Source organism: Culex pipiens, chromosome 1 (genome assembly GCF_016801865.2).
Source record: "Culex pipiens pallens isolate TS chromosome 1, TS_CPP_V2, whole genome shotgun sequence".
NCBI classification, from domain to species: domain Eukaryota; kingdom Metazoa; phylum Arthropoda; class Insecta; order Diptera; family Culicidae; genus Culex; species Culex pipiens.
In genome coordinates this window covers 74,312,138-74,339,763 of record NC_068937.1, presented here as the reverse complement: position 1 = coordinate 74,339,763, position 27,626 = coordinate 74,312,138, and positions in this window count along the sequence as shown.

Sequence of the window (27,626 nt, the reverse complement as noted above, 5' to 3'; positions counted from 1 at the left end):
AAACTTGGTGAAAATTTTGCTCGGTTTCTATTTTTAAGGAATTCACGAGAAATTTGTAATATGCTTTTTTATTATTGTTTTAGATTAATGCAAAGTTATTTTTTAAAACTCAAAGTCAAACTTTACATGTTTTATAATAACAGTTAAAAAAACGTTTTGTCCTGATGCTTTTTAACAGTGATTTAACAACTTGATGCAAAAAAAAAACAAGTTAGTACAAAACGTTAAATTTTTAAGCAGAATAAATGCGAAAATAAAAACACCCACATGCATTAATTTGTGAGGCATTATTACAAAATTTACTGCAAATTCAATAAAAATATTGCTAACAACAGCTGGTTATTGACTACATGTACGAATATTTTTCTGTATTCAAGTAAGACAATAGTTGAAATATAGCTAGAAATTCGGTCCAGCCTATATCGTTAGATAATTCAAGAAAATATATATCAACACTTACATAAATTATGTCTAATTAAGAAAAGCCGGGACCGTGGTGTAGGGGTAAGCGTGATTGCTTCTCACCCAGTCGGCCTGGATTCGATCCCAAACGGTCCCGGTGGCATTTTTTCGAGACGAGATTTGTCTGATCACGCCTTCCGTCGGACGGGAAGTAAATGTTGGCCCCGGACTAACCTTAAAGCAGGCCTGCCCAACGTCCGGCCCGCGGGCCGGATCCGGCCCGTGATGCAATTTCATCCGGCCCGCGACGGCTTTTCAAAAATGTTCTATGACCGGCCTTGTTCATGGACTGTTCATGAAATATTCAATAAATAAACTGAGTGTTTAAATTAAAAAATAAGCATGAGATTAAATATTCACGCAAGCAAAAATTTAACGAGAAAAATTTTGGTTTTTTATTTGTTTTTTTTTTTTGCTATAAAATGTTACTAATTTAACGTATTATTTGGATTTTGCCTTTGTATTTTCAAAGATTTTTGTTTCAAAATCTAACATTCTTCATGTTTGAATTTAATTCTTATCATTTCTATATTGATGACTTCAGAATTAATCAATTAACTGAAAAATGGCTTAAAAAAAAATTATCCATTTCGTGAGAATGTGAAATAAAACTGAAGTTTTTCTTTTTTTAGGAACTTGATTAAAATTGATATTAAAATTCAAATATCGTTTTTTTCAGAACATATTTTCAGTGATAAACTCGTGTTTGAAAAAAAAACTTTTTGAAAGCAAATTATTAAGACTGAAGAAAAAATAGCTGCAAATATTTTTAAAATATTGAAATGTTAAAATGAGTCAATAAATCTGGGAGCATTAAATATATGACACGTTCTTCAGTATATTTTTCATAAACTTCGATATTTTTCATAAACTTCGATAGTTTAAAGAAGTTCAATGAACTAAACATGAAAACTACTCAATATATCTTTTTCTACACGATTTAAAATTTGTTTGTTTAAAATCTTTTAAAATGTTTTATAAAATATATTTCAATAAAGGTGAACAACAACGCAAAAACTTTATTATTTGGATCCAAATTTCGTTTAGATAGTTTTTGTCAAGCCTCATTGATTTCTTTAATACATGGTTGTGTTGGCAATCAAGCTTTCAAAAAAAAAACTTGCAACGACCAGTTAAATTTGAATGTTTTTGCCTTTTTTTTTACTAATTTTTAAATTAATTATATCAAGGTATTGAATAGCAATCTACAAAACCAATAACAATAAATGAAAAAAAAACTAAATGAAAATAAAAGAAATAAACACATTTTTCAATGTTTTGATTCTTATTTTCAACACTAGTTTATTCATTTGATTACATGAAAAGAACCTATAAGAATAATTTTATGAAAAAAATGTTTACTTTTTCATTTTTTTATCAAACATTGGTTCCGGCCCGTCACTGCTTCAGAAAAATCAGATCTGGCCCGCAGGGCCAAAAGGTTGGGCACCCCTGCTTAAAGGTTAGGTCGTTAGCTCAGTCCAGGTGCATGAGTCGTCTCCCTGGGTCCTGTCTCGGTGGAGTCGCTGGTAGGCAGTTGGACTAACAATCCAAAGGTCGTCAGTTCGAATCCCGGGATGGATATAAGCTAAGGTGTAAAAAGAGGTTTGCAATTGCCTAAACAATCAAGCCTTCGGACACTTAGTTTCGAGTAGGAATCTCGCAATCCAGAACGCCAAGGCAATGCTGTAGAGCGAATAATTTGATTTGATTTTTAAGAAATGTTTTGTTATAAACCACTAATAATTTGCTGCATGCAAAAATATTTCGGTTGATATGCTACACCATTAAAAACGGCTAGCACGTATTTAATATTTAAAATCGAATATTATTCTCTTAAAAATTTAAGCTTGTGCAAAATATAGCACATCGTATATATTCCTTTGTGGAACACCAATCAGTGAGGTACTCCTGGATATTAGCTCCTGAAAAGTGCTTAAAAAGTGCAAAAATGCCTCACGGCAAGAAAAAGAGGCGGTCCTCACCAGCAGGATCGGCAGATTTGAAGAAGCTAAATAATGCCGAAGCGCTACCTGCAAAGCCAGGCAGTTTGAGCAAGGACGCTCAAAATTCGTCTGTAAACCAGTTCGCTACCCTCCCTGTGGACATGAGCGAGAAGGAAGAATTTGAACGACGGGAAAAGTTACCACCCATTTTTGTGAAAACATCGTCATCGGATTCGGTGCGAAGGTGGCTGACCGGGTTTATCAAATCTAGTGCTTTACGAGCTTCCATTTGCTTGAATACTACAGCCATGACGATCCAGGTAAACGCCCCATGAAACAGGTTCTCCGAGGCCTGTACGACATGGATGTGAGTGTGCTGAAAGAAGAGCTCAAAACTCTTAAGTTGAACGTGATCGATGTCTTCAAGATGACGAGACACAACAAGGACATCAAGTATCGTGATCAGCTGTACCTGGTTCATAAAAGCATAAGCATAAGCATAAGCATAGGTGCCCACCCGCAGTTGCTACTCCGTTATTGACCAGGACCTCCAGAAGTTACATCCACGAGCCGTGGAAGATGAGTGGGTGCTATCTTTCCTCGCTTCGCAACTTCTCAAAGGCCCCTATCATGCTAATCAATACCGGCGCCGGCCACGACCAGTGGTAGGGTCACGGGGAAGTGGATGGGAATGTTAGTCCGATACTTGAGTGATAGAGACCGCCCAATCGACTGCTTCTCCGACAAAGTATCACATGAGTTTTGAGGGGGTTAGTAGATGGGTATGAGGTCAGGATTCACGAGTGGCAGTGATGTGACCATGAGCATTTTGTTTATCGGTTGAAATTTTTAAATCTTAGGCAGCCGGCTGCGGAAAGATAGATAATTGATTATTTAAAATGGTTTATTTTTTTTATCGACCGCGTGCCAGCCGAGCAGTAGTGCTATGGGCTGGACTTATCAGTATAATTTTACTGTTTTTACAATTTAGATAACGCGAGCAAATTTCAAAAATAGTAAATAAATGACGCTTTACTATTCATAAAATCGATAGTTTGATGAGTTAATACTAAAACTGATAGTTGGAATAAATTTTTACGATCATTTACGACGAAAATTATCGCGAAAAAACAGGACTGCGCGTCCTCAGAAGCACTGCACTTATGAAGGCATTATTCAATTATTATGACCAATCACCCCATGCACACAAATAACGACACAAAAGAGACGAAAATTATCGCGAAAAAACAGGACTGCGCGTCCCCAGAAGCACTGCACTTATGAAGGCATTATTCAATTATTATGACCAATCACCCCATGCACACAAATAACGACACAAAAGAGACGAAAATTATCGCGAAAAAACAGGACTGCGCGTCCCCAGAAGCACTGCACTTATGAAGGCATTATTCAATTATTATGACCAATCACCCCATGCACACAAATAACGACACAAAAGAGACGAAAATTATCGCGAAAAAATAGGACTGCGCGTCCCCAGAAGCACTGCACTTATGAAGGCATTATTCAATTATTTTGACAAATCACCCCATGCACACAAATAACGACACAAAAGAGACGAAAATTATCGCGAAAAAACAGGACTGCGCGTCCCCAGAAGCACTGCACTTATGAAGGCATTATTCAATTATTATGACCAATCACCCCATGCACACAAATAACGACACAAAAGAGACGAAAATTATCGCGAAAAAAACAGGACTGCGCGTCCCCAGAAGCACTGCACTTATGAAGGCATTATTCAATTATTATGACCAATCACCCCATGCACACAAATAACGACACAAAAGAGACGACAATTATCGCGAAAAAACAGGACTGCGCGTCCCCAGAAGCACTGCACTTATGAAGGCATTATTCAATTATTATGACCAATCACCCCATGCACACAAATAACGACACAAAAGAGACGAAAATTATCGCGAAAAAATAGGACTGCGCGTCCCCAGAAGCACTGCACTTATGAAGGCATTATTCAATTATTATGACCAATCACCCCATGCACACAAATAACGACACAAAAGAGACGAAAATTATCGCGAAAAAACAGGACTGCGCGTCCCCAGAAGCACTGCACTTATGAAGGCATTATTCAATTATTATGACCAATCACCCCATGCACACAAATAACGACACAAAAGAGACGACAATTATCGCGAAAAAACAGGACTGCGCGTCCCCAGAAGCACTGCACTTATGAAGGCATTATTCAATTATTATGACCAATCACCCCATGCACACAAATAACGACACAAAAGAGACGAAAATTATCGCGAAAAAATAGGACTGCGCGTCCCCAGAAGCACTGCACTTATGAAGGCATTATTCAATTATTATGACCAATCACCCCATGCACACAAAAGAGACGAAAATTATCGCGAAAAAAACAGGACTGCGCGTCCCCAGAAGCACTGCACTTATGAAGGCATTATTCAATTATAATGACCAATCACCCCATGCACACAAATAACGACACAAAAGAGACGACAATTATCGCGAAAAAAACAGGACTGCGCGTCCCCAGAAGCACTGCACTTATGAAGGCATTATTCAATTATTATGACAAATCACCCCATGCACACAAATAACGACACAAAAGAGACGAAAATTATCGCGAAAAAACAGGACTGCGCGTCCCCAGAAGCACTGCACTTATGAAGGCATTATTCAATTATTATGACCAATCACCCCATGCACACAAATAACGACACAAAAGAGACGAAAATTATCGCGAAAAAACAGGACTGCGCGTCCCCAGAAGCACTGCACTTATCCGTGATCAGCTGTACCTGGTTCATCTCGAGAAAGGATCGACAACGCCGTCTGAGCTGAAAGCAGTTCGGGCAATTTTCAACATCATCGTCACTTGGGAACGTTATCGTCCAGTGCACCGTGACGTGACACAGTGTTCGAACTGCTTGCAGTTTGGACACAGTGTTCGAACTGCTTGCAGTTTGGGCATGGTGGAAGGAACTGTTTCATCAAGAGTCATTGTGCAACCTGCGGAGGTGAGCACAAAACTCAAGCTTGCGAAACAATCAACGAGAACATCGAAGCGAAATGCTTCAATTGCGGTGGCGACCATTCTACCAAGAATCGGAGCTGCCCAAAACGTGCTGAGTTTGTTAAAATTCGGCAGCAAGCGACGACGAGGCAACAACCAAATCATCGAAAAACACCACCAGCATACACGGACGTGGATTTTCCTGCTTTGGCGTCGCCAGTAACAGGATCTGTTCGAGTGGTTCCAAATCTGCAGCCATTGCCGTTGAATCAGCGGCAAAAAGTTGCAGAGAATACAACACCTCCAGGCTTCAGTCAGCAACCGAGGGAAAACCAACCAGCATCAACGGGTGAAGGCAGTAGTAACCTGTTTTCACCACAAGAATTTTTGAACATTTTCATCGAGATGACAACAACACTGCGTGGTTGCAAAACTCGCCAAGAACAAGTTAGAACGCTTGGAGCATTTATCTTAAAATACAGTTCGTAGTTTACTCGTTCTAGTGATTTTGAATATTTCAATGAATTTATTTTTTTAGTTTTAAGTTAGGATTAGTTGTTAAAGTGATTTTTTTTACCCAAATGTATTCGATTCAATGCAATAATGTACAACAATTTGAAGTAAATAAAATAAATGTGATCAGTTAATAATAAAACGAAAAATACAACAAAGATGAAGAGCATTAGGCCATACCACTTAGCATGTAAAAGAAATGTAATTATTATAAGAAAGTTCAATAAAGACATATTGAATTTAAAATTTAAAATAGCACATCGTATAACGCAAATGAATAATGAATAAGGATTTGCGCATAGTCAAAAAAAAAAAACAAAAATAAAAAAAAATAAAAAAGGGCTCAATTTTTTATTTAATTGGGAAGATCCTTATTACACCTAAGTGGAAGGCTCTCTCCTTTATTTCATAAAATTATTTTTATTAGGTTTTTTTGGGTCCTGTGACCTGATTGTTATAGAGGCGGCTTATGTAATTACATTTTTCTTAAAGCTAAGAATAATTAAAGCGGATCTTGTGAGTAAATGTTAGTGAGCCGGTTACCCGCGAAGGCCCACTCTTTCAATCTGTCCATTTTGGTAAGCGAGTCTGCCTCTCTCGCTCTTGGGGCAACACAAAGTTGCGTGCGCACAACAATCGATAATGAAATGGAATCGACGTAACACTTTATAACGGGGCCCTCTTAAAACTTGTGGTTTCGTCAAAGAATCCACAGGTATCGTTCTTTTTGCGACAAGACTCCGCCTTCCGAGTCTCCTAAGTGTGAAGTGTGAACCTATATTTATAATAAGATTTTTTTGCGTCCGCCTCGGATAACCGATAAAACATATGCATCGCAAGAATAACAAAATTATGTTGCAATATAGCAAACATTAAACTATCGCGCAGCGATCGCGCATCGATTTAGCGACTTTGCGACTAACTGCGACAGCAAATCACTGGGACACTGAAATGTTCGGTTGACTTTCCAGAAAAAAAAGTGCAAATTAGCATGAGAGATCACCCATGGTTGCCCCTCCGTTGCTGAACAGAACCGTAATATCCTTTCAGCACTACTGATCATAGGCTTCGACGATCTAGTAGTGTTTCCCTTATCAACAGCATGTATGAATGTGCCGAAAAGATAAAACACCATGATTGCTAAAGCTAGATCAATTGCGAAAAGGTAACAGTCATTGGCCACCAACGGCGCCCGCCATGTTAGTTTGTAGATCTCGAATTTAAGGGACGGGAATGTTAGTTAGCGCAGGTTGCTACTAGGGCAGCTGATTTACTCTGTGCTTACACCCCACGAGCGCCAGGAACCTTAAAACTTGTTAGTAGGATGGGGTCCATCATAGCAGATGATGATGCGACCCAAAATCATAGTGTTTGTTGAAAGGTGTTATATATTATTCTCAAGGCAAACAATCGGATGCTGCGGATGGGACAATTCCCGTTTATCGGTTGTTAAATTTTAAATGAAATGGTTTAGTCCTAGACAGCCGGCTGTGGAAAGATAGAACCAAAATCATTTGTAATTAAAACTGAAGGATTAAACAGTGTAATTTTTAACTTGACATGATTTCACAAGTTTTAAATGATTGATGTTTAGTGAGGTACTGATTAACTTTGCGAACGACGCGTTACGATGTTTATCGAGATGAAATGGTATGATAGGGTTTTGTTGTTGTTGCACGCCGCGACGGACACGAAAAATCTTGCGACCCGACGGACTTTCCAGAAAAAGTGCAAATGACTTGAAAAAAAAACCAAAGGGCGCTTCAAAATTGAGCCAAGAAATTGGTGAAACTTGGTGAAAGCCCTATTTTGGTCAAAAATATTGTTTAACTTGAATATTTTTCCTTATAAAAATAAATAAATTAGAGCAAACAGCTAAGTAGATGTCATCTACTCAAATCTACCCATAAGCACTCCCCTGGAACAGCATCTAATTCCAGCGTGCCCCTAATGTTGCCATATCAGCACTTTGACATTCAATTACAGCTCATTAAAAGCTTTTTCAACTGAAATCGAGTGATAAATAGCTCAATAGGAAGTGAGCAAGCAAGTTTCTATCGAAAGTTGAGCAAAATTTGTTGTTTAAAAAGTGAAATCAGCAAATTGGATGGAGTTAGAAGCGAGTGCCTGCCAAACATACGTGAATTTCTACTAACCAGCAACCTTTGGATTGTGAGTCCACTGCACTGTTCGATCTACCCTGGCGGGACCGAAATGAAATAAACCGGAGTAAAAATAAACTTGACAATAATCATACAAATATCTATTTTCTTACTGATAAATTCAATAATAATCTAATATTCAACAATACAAATGATTCAAAAATAAAAATTCGAAAATATGGAAAAACAAACACTTGAGCAACTCTCTACGAAATCGGCCGATTTCGACCATTTTTATTTTTTGTATTTTTGATTTGACTCAAACTTTGTGGGGGCCTTCCCTATGACCAAATAAGCTATTTTGCGTCATTGGTTCACCCATACAAGTCTCCATACAATTTTGGCTGCTGTCCATACAAAAATGGTATGTAAATTTTCAAACAGCTGTAACTTTTGAGTGAATTTCCTGATCAATTTGGTGTCTTCGGCAAAGTTGTAGGTATTGTTGAGGACTTTTGATAAATAAATAGGTACACGGAAAAAAATTGCAGCTTTTTTTACCAACTTTTTTTTCACTAAAACTCAATTTCCCAAAATACGTATTTTTTTATTTTCGAGATGTTTTAGGGGGCGAAAATCCGCAACTTTTGAGCCATAGAGAAACATGGTCAAAAAATCTGCCGCCGAGTTATGAATTTTTGAAAAATAGTGATTTTTGGAAAAAATCGAAGTTTCATGCAAAAACAAATTTGACATTATTTTTTAATGCAAAATTGAATTTGCAATCGAAAAGTACTTCACAGATTTTTTGATAAAGGGCACCGTTTTCAAGATATAGCCACCGAAAGTTTGATTTTAGCGAAATATTTGCAGTTTTTTAATTTTTTAAAATAGTGACCATGAGTGACCATTTCTAAAAATATATTTTTTTGAATAGTTCAGAAAATTTGCTACAAAATTGTCTAAGAGACATTGAAGATTGGTCCTCGGGTTGCTGAGATAGAGCTGCTTTAAGAAAAAGAAACACGAAAATTGAAGTTTTCTGAATCTCACCAAAACAACCCACCATTTTCTAATGACGATATCTCAGCAACTAATGGTCCGATTTTCAATGTTAATACATGAAACATTCGTGAAATTTTCCGATCTTTTCGAAAAAAATATTTTGAAATTTTTTAAATCTAGACTAGCATTTTAAACGGGCGTAAAATTCAATGTTTGATCTTTTTAAAATTTTAGTCTTGATTTAAAAATTTTCAAAGCATTTTTTTTGAATAGATCAGAAAATTTCACGAATGTTTCATGTATTAACATTGAAAATCGGACCATAAGTTGCTGAGATATCGTCATTAGAAAATGGTGGGCTGTTTGGGTGAGACTTAAAAAACTTCAATTTTCGTGTTTCTTTTTCTTAAAGCGGCTCTATCTCAGCAACCCGAGGTCCAATCTTCAATGTCTCTTAGACAATTTTATAGCAAATTTTCTGAACTTTTCAAAAAATATATTTTTAGAAATGGTCACTCATGGTCACTATTTTAAAAAAATCGAAAAACTGCAAATATTTCGCTAAAATTAAACTTTCGGTGGCTATATCTTGAAAACGGAGCCCTTTATCAAAAAATCTGTGAAGTACTTTTCGATTGCAAATTCAATTTTGCATTAAAAAATAATGTCAAACTTGTTTTTGCATGAAACTTCGATTTTTTCCAAAAATCACTATTTTTTCAAAAATTCATAACTCAGCGGCAGATTTTTTGGCCATGTTTCTCTATGGCTCAAAAGTTGCGGATTTTTGTCCCCTAAAACATATAAAAAAATCTCGAAAATCAAAAAATACGTATTTTGGGAAATTGAGTTTTAGTTTTTTTTTTAAATTTATATTTATTCAGATTTTCTCTTCCATGTACATTCATTCAGTTAAAATAATATTGAGTGTCCAATCACAATCGATGACTTTTCACCTCAATTTTAAATACTAGCAATTTTCATTTATTCATGAAATATTGTAGCTTTCGCTATTCAGTGATTTCAAATGTAGGATGTCCTACATGTACAAAAGGGAAAAGGGATACCTTAAAACTAACTTATAAACTATATAAAGAGCGGATCAATGCAGCTGAAGACTGCAATGATTTTTGTCGAAATGCATCAATTATCTTATTGGACATAACATCCAAAGTGTCAACTTCGGCCAATTGATGAAGTTTACTGGTGCTGAACCAGGGAGGAAGTTTCAGAATCATTTTCAGAATTTTGTTCTGAATCCTCTGAAGTTTTTTCTTTAAAGGCTAGTATGCAGATCGGAAGGAAAGGGGTCAAGAAACAGCTTTACGAACAGCAGAACAAAGAAGAGGGATAGATTTCTTGGGGCTTTTCTTCACCCTCTCTGACTTGCTTGCGCTGCCGCTGCTGTCCATTTGATTTTTTTCTTGACCGGTTCCTTCCGAAGTGCGTATACCGCTTAAGCAACAGCTTGTCCAGATCGGCACAGCATAAAGCATGGCAGGTCTGAAAATTTGTTTATAAATTAACAGTTTATTCTTGAGACAAAGTCTAGAATTCCTGTTTATAAGTGGATACAAACATTTAATATATTTGTTACATTTAATCTGGATACTTTCAATGTGATCCTTGTAAGTAAGGTTTTTGTCAAAAGCAAGTCCAAGATATTTCACTTGATCCTCCCACTTTAAATTTATCTCATTCATCTTTATAATGTGATGACTTTTTGGTTTAAGAAAATCAGCCCTTGGTTTGTGAGGGAAAATAATAAGTTGAGTTTTTGCAGCATTTGGAGTAATTTTCCATTCTTTCAAATAAGAATTGAAAATATCCAAGCTTTTTTGTAATCTTCTTGTGATGACACGAAGGCTTCTACCCTTGGCGGAGATGCTTGTATCATCAGCAAAAAGTGATTTCTGACATCCTGGGGGCAAATCAGGCAAGTCAGAAGTAAAAATATTGTATAAAATTGGACCCAAAATGCTTCCTTGAGGGACGCCGGCACGTACAGGTAGTTGATCAGATTTGCTATTCTGATAACATACCTGCAGAGTACGATTCGTCAAATAATTTTGGATAATTTTCACGATATAAATCGGAAAATTAAACCTTTTCAATTTCGCAATCAAACCTTTATGCCAAACACTGTCAAATGCCTTTTCTATGTCTAGAAGAGCAGCGCCAGTAGAGTAGCCCTCAGATTTGTTGCTTCGAATGGTGAGCTGGACATTGTACGTTAGTGGTCCTTCGTAGGGGGGAAGTCAAACCCCCTGAGTTAATGGAGGCCACTGACGGCTGTTCCCTAGCCAATCCCTTTTCCTTAAACGTTTTTCTTCTTCCTTCCCTTTCCTCCTATGAATCCGATCCTTAGTTTCTCCCAAAAGCAAAAAGCAAAGTAATCCACTTTAACGACCCCCGGGTCTTTTGTGGTCTCTGTTGCAAGTTTCTGCTCATTTCTAGGCGTCCGAAGGTTATGTGTGGTGAGTCACCCATGATTCCTGAATCCTTCCTAAAAGTTATGTTTCTGTCACGATGTCTGATGACTACTGGACCTGAATCGCTGAATTATGGACGCTGCTGTTTCTGACTATTCCTGATAACTGCTGGGATGCTGTCTCCTGACTTGTCGGAACGCTTGCTGCACGGATAGAAATCCGGTCCGCAAATCCGAAATCAAACTGTCTTGAAATCGAAAACATCGTTTGTTTTCGATTTCGTTTCAAATGTTTTCAAAAACGACAACATTTTCATCACATTCGAAAACATTTGTGTTCGAAATCGCCCCCCGCTTTTCTCAAATTTTCTGAAGCGTAACAACTGTCAAATGCAACCAAAACCGCAACCGCCGCAACCCAATTCCACCACGCGATTTTTACTGTTTGTTTATGTTTTGGTTTTTAGTCTGAGAGAATTTGTGGAAAAAAAGGTGCGCGACGAGTGGTTATCTGACGACCCGGTTCCCTCCGGATCACGTTCGGTTCTGCTGACGCAGAATGACGGGGACGACCCGTCCTGGTTCTTCGGAAGTCCGCTAGCATTGCGGCGCGTGGTTCTTCGGCGAGGACGGTTGTTGGACACCTTAGTTCTTTTTCGGCGTTGGCCAGCGGAATGTGGCTCGCGTGGTTGGCCAGCGGGGAACGTGTTTCTTGTTCGCCGGGTCCGCGTGTTGATCAGCAGTTCTTCCGACGACGTTGGCCGCACCTAGTTCGGCCAGGTTTTCGACAACAGCGCCGGCTCGGAATCACGATTGCCGATTCCTGACAGCGGCGCCGAACCTAAGCGGCCTCCCGCCGCTCCAAAGTGCTCCCCCAGCGGTGTTTTTACTGGCACGAACCGATGGATATCGCGTGGAAACTTCGCGCTGCGCGACCTTCTGAGCGCCCAGGCAGGGAACTCCTCCTCATCAATGGGATTCGAATATAAGTGAACTGTTCAGAGAAGACAACCGGTTCCAGCTACAGTAGAAGCACCACAAGCAGCGGCCAAAGGTGTTGATTCGCTACTCCATGAAGTGTGGTAAGTTTGATTGATAAAAACCTCCCGAAATACCATAACCTAATCAACCTTTTCCCTCAATAGACCTCCTGCGCCGCCGACCTCCACGGCCGCCAAGAAGAAGATATTTTCCAGCGGAAGGTAATCATCAACGAGCCGTTGCCGTGCTGCCGTTGATTGACGTCCCTGGAAAACTTGGCTGCTAACAGAGGAGTAGGAGGTTCCGACGATGCAATCATTCCGCTGAAGGTATCCGTCATTCCAGAACTGAACCTGTCCTCCTCCTCCTCCTCCTCCTCCTCCTCCTCCTCCTCCTCCTCCTCCTCCTCCTCCTCCTCCTCCTCCTCCTCCTCCTCCTCCTCCTCCTCCTCCTCCTCCTCCAATCCCAAAATTCATAATCAATCGATCTAATCGACCCTTATTCCACCACAGACTGCGACGCCGACCTTTTCCACCAGATCTTCAGCCACCTCAGCCAAGGAAAACGGCCCGGCAAACATCAACATCATCCGTACCAGTCTGGGTTGTTCCACGATAAGACGCATCTATTGAACTCGAGCTCCGTCGGCATCCTGGAGGCGGCAAGCTTCGTTCGGTCGTGCAGAAGGCGCTGAATATCCACACACACACATTTTGCTACACTCTACCACCACGAAACTCTAATCCAAAATTCTTCAATTCTAATTTCAAAAACTCTATAATTCCAAAACCCTTAAATTCTTAAAATTTGAAAATCACAAATTCTAAAATCCTAAAGTTCATAAATTCTACATTCCTAAAATTCTAGAATTATTCTTGAATCCTAAAATTGTGAACTTATAAAATTCTTCAATTCAAAATTTCTAAAATTCGAATACTAACATTCTTATAACCTAAAGATCTCAAATTCTATTTTTTTTCCAATTCTGGACATTTTAATTCTAACTTTCCAAAATTTTAAATTCAAAAATGCAAAAATATCAAAATTTCAGAAATTCCAAACACTTAAACTTTCAAAACCTGAAAATCTATAATTCTGGAAAACTAATGATTTTCTAATATTCTAAAATCCTCAAATCCTAAAATTTCTAATACAAATCACTCTATTTCAAAACACCTAAGAATTCTAAAGTTTTAAATTCTTTACTTACAAAAATTCTTTAATTCCAAAACATTGAAATGTTCTCAACCTGAAGTTTTTAATTTTTTTATTCTAATATTCTAAAGTTCTTAAATTTTGAATTCTCACCTTCCAAAATTTAAAATTCTTATTTTAAATTTCTAAAATTCGATAATATTAACATTTTCAAAACCTATTTAGTAATTATTATGTTTTTATGTTTTGAATTCTATGATTCTTGCTTCCTAAAATTTTAAAACACTGAAATTTTCTAATCCTAAAAATCTTAAATTCTAGAACTTTAAAAAAAAATAATTCTAGAATTGCAAAATTTCTTAAATTTTCAAATCTAAACTTTCAAAATTTTATATTCAAATATTCTAAGTTCCAAATATTCTAAAACAAAAACTAAAATTTCAAAACTTAAATATCTTAAACTCTAGAATTAGGAAGTTTTTAATTTTTTTATTAAAAAAATCTACAATTCTAACATTCTATTATTAATAAATTCCAAAATTTAAAAATAAATTCCAAAATATTTAAAAACTTCTGAAACTCTAACACTCTTAAATTATAAATTTCTGAAATAATAAACTTAAATATAATTCTAAAATTCTAAAATCCTGAAATTTTGAATGGCTAAAATTTTAAAATTCTAAAATTCCAAATTCCAAATTTTTGAATAGGTCCTATAAACATTTGGAAGACAAAAGCTTATTGGACCTTTTAAAAAAAACTCAAGAATTGTTAATTTCTGATATTTTAAAATAATGAAATTCTAAAATTTTAAATTCTCAAAGTCTAAAATTATAAACTTCAAAATTATATGATTCTTAAATTTTCAAATTCTGGAATTCTGAATTTCTAAAAGTAAAATTCTAAATCATAAAATACCACGATTCTAAAATTTTAAATTCTTAAATTCTAAAATTCTAAATTTCTAAAATTCTAAAATTCTAAAATTCTAAAATTCTTAAATTCTTAAATTCTTAAATTCTAAAATTCTAAAATTCTAAAAGTCTAAAATTATTAAATTCTTAAATTCTAAAATTCTAAAATTCTAAAATTCTAAAATTCTAAAATTCTAAAATTCTAAAATTCTAAAATTCTAAAATTCTAAAATTCTAAAATTCTAAAATTCTAAAATTCTAAAATTCTAAAATTCTAAAATTCTAAAATTCTAAAATTCTAAAATTCTAAAATTCTAAAATTCTAAAATTCTAAAATTCTAAAATTCTAAAATTCTAAAATTCTAAAATTCTAAAATTCTAAAATTCTAAAATTCTAAAATTCTAAAATTCTAAAATTCTAAAATTCTAAAATTCTAAAATTCTAAAATTCTAAAATTCTAAAATTCTAAAATTCTAAAATTCTAAAATTCTAAAATTCTAAAATTCTAAAATTCTAAAATTCTAAAATTCTAAAATTCTAAAATTCTAAAATTCTAAAATTCTAAAATTCTAAAATTCTAAAATTCTAAAATTCTAAAATTCTAAAATTCTAAAATTCTAAAATTCTAAAATTCTAAAATTCTAAAATTCTAAAATTCTAAAATTCTAAAATTCTAAAATTCTAAAATTCTAAAATTCTAAAATTCTAAAATTCTAAAATTCTAAAATTCTAAAATTCTAAAATTCTAAAATTCTAAAATTCTAAAATTCTAAAATTCTAAAATTCTAAAATTCTAAAATTCTAAAATTCTAAAATTCTAAAATTCTAAAATTCTAAAATTCTAAAATTCTAAAATTCTAAAATTCTAAAATTCTAAAATTCTAAAATTCTAAAATTCTAAAATTCTAAAATTCTAAAATTCTAAAATTCTAAAATTCTAAAATTCTAAAATTCTAAAATTCTAAAATTCTAAAATTCTAAAATTCTAAAATTCTAAAATTCTAAAATTCTGAAATTCTAAAATTCTAAAATTCTAAAATTCTAAAATTCTAAAATTCTAAAATTCTAAAATTCTAAAATTCTAAAATTCTAAAATTCTAAAATTCTAAAATTCTAAAATTCTAAAATTCTAAAATTCTAAAATTCTAAAATTCTAAAATTCTAAAATTCTAAAATTCTAAAATTCTAAAATTCTAAAATTCTAAAATTCTAAAATTCTAAAATTCTAAAATTCTAAAATTCTAAAATTCTAAAATTCTAAAATTCTAAAATTCTAAAATTCTAAAATTCTAAAATTCTAAAATTCTAAAATTCTAAAATTCTAAAATTCTAAAATTCTAAAATTCTAAAATTCTAAAATTCTAAAATTCTAAAATTCTAAAATTCTAAAATTCTAAAATTCTAAAATTCTAAAATTCTAAAATTCTAAAATTCTAAAATTCTAAAATTCTAAAATTCTAAAATTCTAAAATTCTAAAATTCTAAAATTCTAAAATTCTAAAATTCTAAAATTCTAAAATTCTAAAATTCTAAAATTCTAAAATTCTAAAATTCTAAAATTCTAAAATTCTAAAATTCTAAAATTCTAAAATTCTAAAATTCTAAAATTCTAAAATTCTAAAATTCTAAAATTCTAAAATTCTAAAATTCTAAAATTCTAAAATTCTAAAATTCTAAAATTCTAAAATTCTAAAATTCTAAAATTCTAAAATTCTAAAATTCTAAAATTCTAAAATTCTAAAATTCTAAAATTCTAAAATTCTAAAATTCTAAAATTCTAAAATTCTAAAATTCTAAAATTCTAAAATTCTAAAATTCTAAAATTCTAAAATTCTAAAATTCTAAAATTCTAAAATTCTAAAATTCTAAAATTCTAAAATTCTAAAATTCTAAAATTCTAAAATTCTAAAATTCTAAAATTCTAAAATTCTAAAATTCTAAAATTCTAAAATTCTAAAATTCTAAAATTCTAAAATTCTAAAATTCTAAAATTCTAAAATTCTAAAATTCTAAAATTCTAAAATTCTAAAATTCTAAAATTCCTCAATTCCCAAATTCCTCAATTCCTAAATTCCTAAATTCCTAAATTCCTAAAGTCCTAAAGTCCTAAATTCCTAAATTCCTAAATTCCTAAATTCCTGAATTCCTGAATTCCTAAATTCCTAAATTCTCAAATTCCTAAATTCTCAAATTCCTAAATTCTTGAATTCCTAAATTCCTAAATTCTCAAATTCCTAAATTCCTAAATTCTTGAATTCCTAAATTCCTAAATTCTCAAATTCCTAAATTCTCAAATTCCTAAATTCCTAAATTCTTGAATTCCTAAATTCCTAAATTCTCAAATTCCTAAATTCCTAAATTCTTGAATTCCTAAATTCCTAAATTCTCAAATTCCTAAATTCCTAAATTCCTAAATTCCTAAATTCCTAAATTCCCAAATTCCTAAATTCCAAAAATTCCCAGATTCCCAAATTCTTAAATTCCCAAATTCTTAAATTCCCAAATTCACAAATTTCCAAATTCCCAAATTTCCAAATTTCCAAATTAACAAATTCACTAATTCCCAAATTCCCAAATACCCAAATTCCCAAATTACCAAATTAACAAATTCACTAATTCACTAATTCCCAAATACCCAAATTCCCCGTCCCAAATTCCCAAATTCTTAAATTCCCAAATTCCCATATTCCCAAATTCCCAAATTCTTAAATTCACAAATTCCCAAATTTCGTAATTCTCAAATTCCCAAAATCACAAATTCCCAAATTCTTAAATTCCCAAATTCGCATATTCCCAAATTCCCAAATTCTTAAATTCCCAAATTCTTAAATTCCCAAATTCTTAGATTCCCAAATTTCCAAATTCCCAAATCCGTAAATTCCCACATTCCTAAATTCCTGAATTCTCAAATTCCCGAATTCCCAAATTCCCGAATTCCCAAATTCCCAAATTCCTAAATTCCTAAATTCCTAAATTCCCAAATTCCTAAATTCTCAAATTCCTAAATTCTCAAATTCCTAAATTCTCAATTTCCTAAATTCCCAAATTCTCAAATTCCCAATTTCCTAAATTCCTAAATTCTCATTGAACGGCCCGAGTGGTTTAGGCTTTCAGGATTTTTGTGACATTTACTTGTAGAGTCAAACAGATCAGTAAACTTCACTTATTTGTGTATTACACTTTTTTAAAGATTACATTTTTTGCGGTAACACTCTCAACTTTTACGCGCACGATCACATCACTCAACTATTTGTTGCTATTGTCATTAAGACCTTCGTCGAGCCAATTCTCTACGTTGAAGCCAGACTTGTCCTCCAGACCTCTTCGCCGAGCCATGCCAGACCCCGAACTCCTAAGTCCCGGGTGGACTCTTCACTGCGGCTAAGTCCCGGGTGGACTCTTCACTGCGGCTAAGTCCCGGGTGGACTCTTCACGGCGGCTAAGTCCCGACGGACTCTTCACGGCGGCTAAGTCCCGGCGGACTGCGGCCTCCACCGCTAAGTCCCGGCGGACTGCGGCCTCCACCGCTAAGTCCGGCTGGACTGGGGCCTCTGCTACTGGTGGCTGCTGGCGGGTCTGGCTGGTCTGGGGCGTCTTCTGGAACTGGAACTGGACTGGGCTTAAACTGGCTGGAACTGACTGGAACTAACTGGAACTAACTGCCCTTCTCAAGAATTTTGGGGTTTTTATAGTCAGTCCCCGAAAACTCTACTAAATTTTGTTCTACTAAAAGTGGTCCGTTTCGATGAGAAGCATCGATGAACCTCATGAATTAAATTATGCAGACCTCTGCAATTCTTCATGACTTTCCGTATGGTGTAGTGAGTACACCTCAAAATCGGAAGTCATGGGTTCGAACCATTGTCGTGAAACTTTAAATTATGTTATTGGAATATCAAAATTATGTTCCTAAAACATTCTCAAAAATGTTGGTCAATAATGAGAAGGTCCAATTCTCCATTGAACAAACATGCCAATGAATTTGGTTAAGCCACACCCTCAATTTCCCCTGTAGAATAACATCGCACATTCATAATTGAAAGCTTAACCATTTTTTTGATTGCCTAACAATTGGCGAAATGTAATAAAGGGCTTTTCAGGTGAGGATGACTCATGATCCACACCTGTACATAAGCTTAATTATTTGTCGCGCAACGCGAGTCGACGGGTAAAATTATTTATGCTTGCGTAAGCGCGCATGGTCAGAACTGTGGTGAGGATCGAAAAATGGACAAATTTAATGATTTAAATTTGAGGTCGCTGCACTCATATTCCTAAATTCCTATATTCCTAAATTCCTAATTTCCCAAATTCCCAAATTCTCAAATTCCCAAAATCCCGAATTCACATATTCACAGATTCACAGATTCCCAAATTCCCAAATTCCAAAATTCACAAATTCACAAATTCTTATATTCCCAAATTCTTAAATTCACAAATTCCCAAATTCTCAAATTACCAAATTCCAGAATTCCCAAATTCCCGAATTCCCGAATTCCCAAATTCCCGAATTCCCAAATTCCCGAATTCCCAAATTCCCGAATTCCCAAATTCCCGAATTCCCAAATTCCAAAATTCCTAAATTCTCAAATTTCTTAATTCCCAAATTCTTAAATTCCCAATTTCCTAAATTCCTAAATTCTCATATTCCTAAATTCCTAAATTTCTAAATTCCTAGATTCCTAAATTCCTAAATTCCTAAATTCCTGAATTCTTAAATTCCTAAATTCCTAAATTCCTAAATTCCTAAATTCCTAAATTCCCAAATTCCCGAATTCCCGAATTCCCAAATTCCCGAATTCCCAAATTCCCGAATTCCCAAATTCCCGAATTCCCAAATTCCCGAATTCCCAAATTCCAAAATTCCTAAATTCTCAAATTTCTTAATTCCCAAATTCTTAAATTCCCAATTTCCTAAATTCCTAAATTCTCATATTCCTAAATTCCTAAATTTCTAAATTCCTAGATTCCTAAATTCCTAAATTCCTAAATTCCTAAATTCCTAAATTCCTAAATTCCTAAATTCCTAAATTCCTAAATTCCTGAATTCCTAAATTCTTAAATTCCTAAATTCCTAAATTCCTAAATTCCTAAATTCCTAAATTCCTAAATTCCTAAATTCCTAAATTACTGAATTCCTAAATTCCTAAATTCCTAAATTCTCAAATTCCTAAATTCCTAAATTCCCAAATTCCTAAATTCCTAAATCTCAAAATCCCACATTTTCTTATTCCGATATTCCCAAATTTCTAAAATAACATAATACCAAGTTCCTAAAATCACAAATTCCCTAATTTTGATTCGGGATTCCCAGATTCAGAAAATCCCAAATTCCCAAAAACTCCACATTCTTTAATCCCCAGATTCCCATATTTCCTGATTGTCAAAACACTAATTTCTTGTATTCCCATATTCCAAACAAACACACACACACACACACACACACACACACACACACACACACACACACACACACACACACACACACACACACACAGATTAGTGATGTATGTTTTGCCTCAATAAATAAATAAAAAAAAGAAACAACTGTTTTACTGAACCAAAAGAAATATCCAACGGTCAATTCAAAAACCAAAACCAACGGTCAATTCAAAAACCGATTAAACCGTTCGGGATGGCTGCGTGCTTTTTTTTTTTGCCAGGCGTCACCAACCGTGACGACTCAGAATCGACAACATTGTTCTCGATTTTGTTGCAAATGTTACCGGACGACTGGTCGACAACATTCTGAAACGAATTTCAGAACGAATCGAGAACAATGTTGTCGATTTCCCGGACAGGATTTCTATCCGTGTGGGGCCACTCCACGTTGATGCCATTGGATTTTCGGGCTGTTGCTGCTCTTGTGTCACGCTGTAGTCGCTGGCCGGCGTTAAGCGATTAGATCAGTTCCATTTTTGGTGCATGCATTTTCTTTTATCTCCTTTTTTTTTTTGTTATTTTCTTGGTCGTTTTGTTAACGATACTTATTGAATTAGTAATCATGAATGAATCTGCATTTAGTTTTAAGAAAAGGTTCTCTCTAACTATTGTTTATTCTGTTGTTTTTGGTGTGGTGACTAAATCTTTTTCTATCTGCTACGTTTTTCTTTTTGATTATGGATGATTTACCTAATCATGCCTCAGCAAATCTTTTAATCCCTAAAGCTGTTATGAATGCTGCAATGTTGAGTGATAAAATCAATATCTGCCACATGAATGTTCAGAGCCTTTGTGCTAGACGGAAACTTGGCTTGATACCTCCATCAATGACTCCTTAATTGCAATACAAGGTTTCGACGTGGTGCGTAATGATCGGAATCGCCATGGAGGTGGAATTTGTGTATAGAGCAATTCCATGCCAAATAGGGAATCGGTTGTACCCGACCCTCTCCGATTTCAATGAAACTTTGTAGACATGTTATCCTTCGCTTATATAAGCCATTTTTGTGTATATGGAGCCAGTTCCACTCGATAATGACATTTGAGAAGGACGTAAGTGTTTTAAATATTTTTGTAATTCGGAATTTAAATATTTCTGTATTTCGAAGCCGTTGCATCGTATCAAAAAGTGGTCAAAGACAAATTTGTAAGAAATTTGACGGGCTTTTCGATAAAAATACACTGAAAGAAAAAAAACACTCAACTTTTATGAGATTTTTTGATTTTTAAGTTTAAAAGTCAAATTTGAGGGGGAGCCCACGATTTTTTTCGCTCAAAATTTTTGTGAAGATAGCCTAAGATGTTACAAAAAGACTCACGAAAAATGCAGGATGGAGCAACTCACCTAAAAAAATACAAAAATCATTTACTGAAACTGTTTTTTTCAAAAGTGCTCTAAACGTCAAAATTTTCAAAAATCGAATACGGGAATTGATTCTCCAGACAATTTTACATAAGAGTCTCCATATTGACCATTGTCCTAAGTCCAATCCTTGTGAAGTTACAGCGGTTTTAAAAATAAAAATGTTGAAAAAATAGGTTTTTTGATGGTTTTTGGCTATTTCTATATGACATACTTGATTTTTCAGTCTCGTAAATATTTTTACCGGAAAGCTCGTCCAATTTCCCATAAGTTTGTCTTTGACCACATTTCAATTGGATGTATGGGCTTACAGATATAAGCTAATTTACTATCCAGGTTACTATACTACACTGAAAAAATATGATGTTTTCAGTTATGAGCAATGTAATTAGCTTATATCTGTAAGCTCATACATCCAATTGAAATGTGGTCAAAGACAAACTTATGGGAAATTGGATGAGCTTTCCGGTAAAAATATTTAAAAGACTGAAAAATCAAGTCTGTCATATAGAAATTGCCAAAAACCATCAAAAAAACAACTTTTTCAACATTTTTATTTTTAAAACCGCTGTAACTTCACAAGGATTGGACTTAGGACAGTAGTCAATATGGAGACTTTTATGTAAAATTGTCTGGAGAATCGATTCCCGTATTCGATTTTTGAAAATTTTGACGTTTAGAGCACTTTAAAAAAAAACAGTTTCAGTAAATGATTTTTGTATTTTTTTAGGTGAGTTGCTCCATCCTGCATTTTTCGTGAGTCTTTTTGTAACATCTTAGGCTATCTTCACAAAAATTTTGAACGAAAAAAAATCGTGGGCTCCCCCTCAAATTTGACATTTAAACTTAAAAATCAAAAAATCTCATAAAAGTTGAGTGTTTTTTTCTTTCAGTGTATTTTTATCGAAAAGCCCGTCAAATTCCCTACAAGTTTGTCTTTAACCACTTTTTGATACGATGCAACGGCTTCGAAATACAGAAATATTTAAATTCCGAATTACAAAAATATTTAAAACACTTACGCCTTTCTCAAATGTCATTATCGTGTGGAACTGGCTCCATATACACAAAAATGGCTTATATAAGCGTAGGATAACATGTCTACAAAGTTTCATTGAAATCGGAGAGGGTCGAGAAAAAAGTACCTAAAAAATTCCTGTTTTGGGCTGGAATTGCTCTATATTTAAATCAAAAAAGGTTAACGTGTCGAATACTTAAAAATTCAAACAATTTAGCAACTAATGAAGGTCGTTATACAACTGAGTTTCTTATATTAGAAGTTATTTGTGGTGATAGTAAATTTCTACTAGCTGTTTACTATAATCCACCTACGTTAGACTTAGAGCGTCCAATTTCCCGGGGTTACAAATTTCCCGGGAAACGGGAAATTTTCAGCCAATTTCCCGGGAAATCCCGGGAATTCCCGGGAAATTTTAAATTCATTAAAAATTGTTATGATCTTGGTTTTAATTAATATTATTCAACAAAATTGTATAGGACATCAACATTAAGGGTTTAAATAAGTGTGAAGATCAATTAACAGCTTGACTGCATGTAAAAAATCATTCAACTACAAGAAAATGTACTTTGGTATTTTTTTATGGGAAATTTGAAACTTGCATCTGTGACCAGTTTATTGAACTGAGAAAAAAAACATGCAGAAATTATGTTTTTCATAACAAATACTGGTTTCAGCTCTTGAACAAATGGAAAAGCTTTTTAGTGTTGGTTTTACTCCAAACAACCCAATGTTTTCAAATATTTGAAGCAAGCTTTGAATATATATTTGTACATTTTTTGAGAACATACAATAGAAAGTAATTTTTCAATGTTTTTTTTTGTATTATTATGCAACATGATTTAAATTATACGATAAAATAACATCATTCCACAAAAAGTCTTCAATTTTTTTACATTTAACCCTCTAACACCTGTAGTTGCACCAGTGCTCCATAATTCTTTTACTTCAAATTGTAATTTCTTTAGTACTAAGTATTCAACCAATTGAATTAATTCTTTTTGCACAAATTCGATTTTCTTCTCATTTGATCATGATAAACAAAAACGTAAAAAAAATCTCAATTTTAATTTGGAGGTAAGGAGTTAACATTGTTTTGATGAAATAACATCGATCTGTTAAAAGCTTACCTAATTGTAATAATTTAATACTCATTAAGAAAGATCTATTCCCAGTTGCTTCAAAAATGAATATTATCAGAAATAATTCTGATATCATAATTTATGATAATCTGATTAATTATATATAAACCAAACAATACATTTAATTCAACAAAATCATGTTGAGTTTGTTCATTTATTATTTTTTCAGAGCATTTTCAAAAAATAGTTCCAAAAATTTAAGAAAATGTATACTTCCGCTTGAATTTCGGGAATTCCCGGGAAATTTACAAATACCTGTCCCAATTAGCTTTGTGGTAATTAAACACAGAAATATTGGGTCTGGTAACTGCTTCATGAGAAAGTGAAAAAGTTACTGGAAGGTGATCAGAATCAAAATCAGCATGAGTCACTAAAGGACCACAATACTGACTTTGATTTGTCAAAACCAAATCAATTGTTGATGGATTTCTAACAGAAGAAAAGCAAGTTGGTCCATTCGGGTATAAAACCGAATATAGGCCAGAAGTGCAATCTCTGAATAGAATTTTACCATTGGAATTTACTTTTGAATTATTCCAAGATTGGTGTTTGGCATTAAAATCACCGATGATCAAAAATCGAGATCTATGCCGAGTAAGTTTATTCAAATCCCCTTTGAAATAATTTTTATTTTCCCCAGTGCATTGGAAAGGCAAATATGCAGCTGCAATCATAATTTTCCCAAAAGAAGTTTCAAGTTCAATGCCCAAACTTTCAATAACTTTTAACTTAAAGTCACGTAACGTACTATAAGTCATACTACGCTGGATAACTATTGCAACTCCACCGCCATTTCGATCCATTCTGTTATTGGTTATAACTTTATAATCTGGATCACTTTTCAAATAAGTGCCAGTTTTTAAAAATGTTTCGGTTATAACAGCAACATGCACGTTATGAACTCGTAAAAAGTTGAAAAATTCATTTTCTTTCGCTTTTAAAGAGCGAGCATTAAAATTCATAATATTTATGGAATTACTTAGATCCATGATTAAACTTCAGGGTAAGAACAACATCATTCGCAAATTTTAATCCAATCTGGATAGCTTCCATCATGGATGTAGCATAGGGTGCCCAGAATATGGGCAAATGTTTCAAAACCTCGCTCCACAAGCCGAAAACTGATCCCTAGGGTATTCTAAGGGGTCGTGCATAAACCACGTGGTCTACTTAGGGGGGGGGAGGGGGTCCGAAATCCGACCGAAAAAAACCATGAAAGGCCATGGGGGGGAGGGGGGGGGGGTCGACGGTTGACCACGTGGCCTTTAAAAAAAAATCTTTTCTTAAAAAAAAAACAAAAAAATACGCGCTTTGAATTTACTTATATGCATACATTTTTTGTTACACTTCAAAACCATACAATTATTGTGTTTAAAATTATTACTTATATTTCAATGTCATAATATTTTCCAATTCAATATTGAATTATATATTTCGGCAGATTCATATCAATACTTTGAGCCTGTTATTGAATGTACACTTTTTAATACTCATGTAACTACGTCTTGCAAAAGTTTAAAAGCTGTTAAAAAATAAAGTGACAGTATCCAAAGTTAATATACCCTAAAAAATGCGTACCAAAATGCAAACACAATTTCTTTTTTTTTTGTTGATGGTATCAAGTAGTTAAAAATGTGCTTGCAAATTTGCATTGAAAGTAGATGTAGTCTTCGATAGTTCTATTTTGGAACAACTTAAAAAATAAATATTGCTGACAATTTTATAAGATTTTCGTAACAAGGCAAAAAACTAAATATGTATTATAAATGAAGTATCTAAAAATGATTCTCTGCGAAGAAAAAAATTATTTTCAAAATCTCAGATCTTAGCTAATTACTGTAGCTGGTCCTATAAGTGATCGAAGAATCTGAATCGAAAGATTTCCTTTTGACACTTAAAACAAACTCAAGATATCTTGTATCTTCTCTCTCATGCAATATTTTTTTAAGTTCAAAGAAACTAAAAACCCCAATTTCAGGATCATCGCGCAAAATTTCAGTTTCACTACCTCATTTGCAAGTGAAACGTCTAACGATACATACTTTAAGATTCACCAAAAAATTTGATGAATATTTTGGTCTAAAATATATTCCTTATTTTATGGGTTACACCATTCGGATTGTTATATTACATAACAATTCATAAAATACACGTTTACTATCCATCGTTAAAGTTGTAGGTATTTTTTTTTAGTTTTTCATTTCTTGAGCCAAAGAGAAACATGGGCAAACATTTTAGATTTTTAGAGAAAAAAAACGAGCTTCAAGCAAACATTGTTTTTGTTCTCAATTATTTAAAAGAATAAAAAAATAGGGGCCAAAGGTGCCCTTTCCTGAAAATATTAGTTTTTCTTTAAGCTGAGAAAATATACTATACCCTCAACTTCATATTTGAGATAAAACCACTCAAATATATAGACACATTAAAATAATTTAAGTTTTAAAGATTCACTTAATTTTTAAATGCCGATATCAATTTGTGAAACAAATTTCAATACAATGCCGTTAAAAATCAACATAAATAAAACTCCTTAAAAAAGATGGAACGGTATTTTCAACTCGCTGGTTCTCGGGCATAACTCAACCAACCGGGACATTTGGCATCCGTGTATATTGGACATGCGTTGGGCGTCCCAGTGTTAATAATTTCAAAGATATTTAAAAGATTGAAAAATTAACTTATTAAATTTTTTTTTGTATTTATTTTGAGGTAATATCTCACTATCTCAGCAACCAAAAGTTGGATCAAAAATCTTAAATCATAGATAATTGCCTATTTAAACAACTGAACAAAATGTAAAATAAATTCCAAATTTTAGCTCAATCTGTTTTTAATTTTTTTCAAAACACGTAGTCGATAGCAAAATCAATTTAAAGTAAGAGTAAGACTTAAACAAATTGGATGTCCATGACTAAAATAATGATTTTTAGCGCGTTGTCTACAACTTTTCCAAAGACACGAAATTGATTTTCGAGCAATTCTATACAAAATCGGTCTTTATTCTTAAATTTTAATTTTTGATTTTTTTAATCCGTCTGAAACCTTTTTTGGTGCCCAAGCCATTTTGCATCATTAGTTTGTCCATATAGTTTTCCATACAAATTTGGCAGCAATGAAAATTAAAAAATCTGTATCTTTTGAAGAAATTTTTGGTCGATTTGGTGTAAAATCGAATTTGCAATCTAAAAGTACATTAGTGAAATTTTCATAAAGTGCACCGTTTTCAAGTTATAGCTATTTTTAGGTAACTTTTTTTTAAAAATAGTTGCAGTTATTAATTTAAAAAAATAAGTGCCCATGTTTGCCCAACTTTGAAAAAATTTTTTTTTTTGAAATGCTGAGAAATTTTTTTGTTGCTTTGTTGCTGAGATATTGCCATGCAAAGATTTTAAAACAGAAAAATGGATGTTTACTACCCAAACAACCCATAATTTGCTTATGTCGATATCTCAGCAACTAATGGTGCGATTTTCAATGTTTATAAATAAAACTTTCGTGAAATTTTCCGATCTTTTCGAAATCAATATTTTCAACAAAAAAAAATTAAGACTAACATTTCAAAAGGTCGTAATATTGAATGTTTGTCCCTGTCTCTGATTCTTGTATGGAGAAAAAAATTAAACAGCTCGACTTTTTTGGACACACTGAATCATTGGAATCAATCATGCTTAATTAATAAGAAAAGTTGCTTTAGTTTGGATTTTTGTGAATGTTTGGAATTAAATAAATATTAACTAGGAGCTTTCATAACTAGATATTTTCCTTAAAATAAAATGAAAATATTTTTTTCCTGAAACAAAACTTTTCTATTTAATAAATTTCGATTTTAAGAAAATATTTAAAAGCGCATTTAAATTAAATCATGAATGCTGTTTATATATCAAAATAGCTTTAATTCTTAAAGCATATTTATTCTGGATGCAATTAATTGCACTGCAATTCCATTATTTTGAATACATATGTTTTACTAAGTTGCTTGTTTTGTTGAGAGTATTTTTTACTATTTGTACCATTCCAATGAATTGTTATACTGTTATTATTTACCGTCAGTGGGGGTGACTATGGGTCAAAAAACGAAACACCTCTCGAAATTTCTTAATAACAAAAACAATTTAATTAACATCGA